This window comes from Musca autumnalis, unplaced genomic scaffold (assembly GCF_047663935.1).
Source record: "Musca autumnalis isolate F117 unplaced genomic scaffold, ASM4766393v1 scaffold_5, whole genome shotgun sequence".
Lineage (NCBI taxonomy): Eukaryota > Metazoa > Arthropoda > Insecta > Diptera > Muscidae > Musca > Musca autumnalis.
Window position 1 is genome coordinate 43,932,828 of NW_027412088.1, and position 3,311 is coordinate 43,936,138.

Consider the following 3,311-nt stretch of genomic DNA (forward strand, 5'->3'; position numbering starts at 1 on the left):
CAATTTTTTGCGCAGAAGGGTTTTGACCATTGGGAACCCCAAAAACCAAAGTACAGCCAATTAGAGCCAAAAATGTAGATAAAAGCTTCAAAATACCTGAAATCGGGTTGTACCGCTACATGGGGGCTATAGGAACAACTGGACCCATATTGATGATTTTTTGGCTAAAGTATTTTTTACTTATTTTTAGCATATACTGAAAAAAAAAATCAGATTGATCCGACGACTATAAATATTGTTTGGTCGCACCTTCCCATACAAGTGGGACCACTGTGCAAAGTCTCGAAAATCGGGAGGTACCGTCATATAGTGGTTCAACCAAAACATTCACCTATGTTGTCAAATTATAGCTAGTTCGGTTAAAATTTTAGCTAAAATCTTCAAAATACCGAAAATCTGGATGAACCGTTATATGAGGGTTATACCAAAACATGCCCCTATTCCCATAATTTTTGGAAAATAAGTTTGTTGATCACTAGGAACCCTAAATGTCAAATTGTAGCCAATTCGGTTTGAAAATGTGACCAAAAACGTCAAAACACCTGAAATCGGTCGGTACCGGTATATGGGGGCTATACCAAAACGTAGCCCGCCAACGAACTTGACCTACCTGCAAACAAAATACGCATCTTCCCAAGAGTCCTATCTTTATTTTTGTGGATGCTAGAGTGATTGCCACAGACGGACGGACGGACATGCACAGATCGACTCGACACAGATCCTGATCAAAAATATATAACCTTTATGGGGTCGCGAAAAACAAACTTAATATACCCTTCATACTATGGTGGAGGGTATAAAACCCGTATATCCAACTTGTTCTCAAAAATATGGAAATTAATAAATTTTTATAAATTTTTTATAAGATGGAAGATATATTAACTATGTCATTACGTCGCAGACTCTGTATATAATTGTTTCACAAACATCCCAGATGGGACAAGGGAGACTTCTCTCATATAAATTAGTGCACTCCGATTCATATTAGCTCAATGATATGGGACGTACAGCTTATCGCCGAGTCCTAACGGCGCACTATGTCGCGATTTCATATTAACTGTGGCCAAAAATAGAAGGAGTTGTTGTAGGTGCATCAATCCGAAGAAAGAACCGTACCTCCCTATTTTCAGTATTTTGAAAGTTTTTGTCATAATGACCAACCGAAATTACTGAAATTTGGTGGTTAGTCTTCAGCAGAGGTATGCAACCAACATTCCAACTGAGAATTTTGGGTGTAGGTCCACGTTTTGATATAGCCCCCATAGAAAAAATATTTTTATTTTTCAATATAATCTCCTGAAAATTCAATACACTTAGTCCAACGCTTTTCTAGCAATTCTATCCCTTGATTAAAATAGTTTTCCTCAAGGTCTTCAAAATAGTGGTTTACAACTGTAATTGCATCTTCATTTGAGGTAAAACGCTTGCCAGCAAGGAATTTTTTTAGATTTGGGAACAAGTAAAAGTCACTGGGAGCTAAATCAGGAGAATAAGGTGGGTGGTCAAGCAACTCGTACTTTAATTCGTTGATTTTAGCCATTGTTAAAACACTCTTGTGCGCTGGTGCGTTGTCTTGATGAACAAGTAAAAAAGAGTCAGTCGGCTTTGCCGACAGATATATACCCTCAGCCAATGTGAAGTGAAACTTTCACCTACGGACAGATCGAATGTATTTAAGGTCTCTTCAGAATTTTGTGGCCCTTTTGCGACATTTGAACTTGCCGACAAAAATGTGGATTAGTAGTTAACTGCACTAAGACACAAATGTTGAAACTTTGTGGGGGAGGTACCTTTAGGGAGGACCGATATTGGCCATTTTAGAAGTTAAATTAAATTTTGACAAAATATTAGGAGATCCAAATTTTAGACCAAATTGCCCCATTCAAGTTATATCGTCCTAGAAGTTGTGGACCCCATGAAACTAAGTTTGGATATAATATGACGAAGACCAAATGTTGGACCAAATCGGTTGAACAGTTCGAGAGTTATAGGGATTTTTGTTTGCTTTTTTGCTGTTTTCCTAAGAAATATGGACATGCACCTGAAAAAACTTTTACCGTCGTAATGGAGGAAGCGAATGCAAATCGCTTCAACAAAAATGAAAGTGAACTTATCCGAAATGGTCTATATCTGGTAGATATATTAGGATGTGCAAAGTAAGGATCACATCGGTCACTCACTTTAAGAGTTATCGTGCGCACAATTTTTCCGAACATTTTTGAACTTTTGTGGTGGAGGTACCTGAAGGAGTGGACCGATATGGCTTATCTTCGAACTTAAACTATGTTTCGACACAATATTACGGAGGCCAAAATTTGGAGCGAATCGGCACATCCGTTCGAGAGTTATCTTGCGCTCCATCCACTACACACGGTGTTATAGGGGCTTTTTGCATCTTTCAGGCTATTTTCTCAGGAATAATGGACTTGCCCCTGATGAAACTTGTACCGCAGTATGGTGGGCAACGAATACAAGTTGTTGCAACAAAAATCAAAGCGATTCGCGAGCAGGTCCTAATCTGAACTTATCTGAAATTTTGTGTGGGAGGTACCCGAAGGAGTGGACCGATTGAGTCCATTTTGGAATTTCATCTAAGTTTAGTAGAAATTTCACGATGTGCAAAGTATGGATCAAATCGGTTTCTTCCTTCAAGAGTTATCGTGCGCTCAAATTTTCCGAACATTTTCGAACTTTTGTGGGGGAGGTACCGGAAGGAGTGGACCGATATAGCCCATCTTCGAACTTAAACTAAGTTTGGACAAAATATTACGAAAGCCAAATTTTGGACCGAATCGGCAGATCCGTTCGAGAGTTATCTTGCGCTCCAACCACTAACACGGTGTCATAGGGTTTTTTGTAACTTTCAGGACCATTTTCTCAGAAAGTATGGACTTGCCCCTAATGAAACTTACAGCGTCGTATAGAGGACAGCGAATACAACTTGCGTAAACAAAAATCAAAGCGATTCGAGACCAGGTCCTAAACTGAACTTTTCCGAAATTTTGTGTGGGAGGTACCCGAAGGAGTGGACCGATTGAGTCCATATTGGAACCTCATCTAAGTTTGGTAGAAATTACACGATGTGCAAAGTATGGACCAAATCGGGGTATTCCCTACAGGAGTTATCGTGCGCACAAGTTTTGCGACAATTTTTGAACATTTGTGGGGGAGGTACCTGAAGGAGTGGACCTATATGGCCCATCTTCGAACTTAAATCGAATCTGGACAAAATATTTCGATACCCAAAATTTAAACCGAATCGATTGATCCGTTCGAGAGTTATCGTGCGCACCAGCCAGCCAGACAGACAG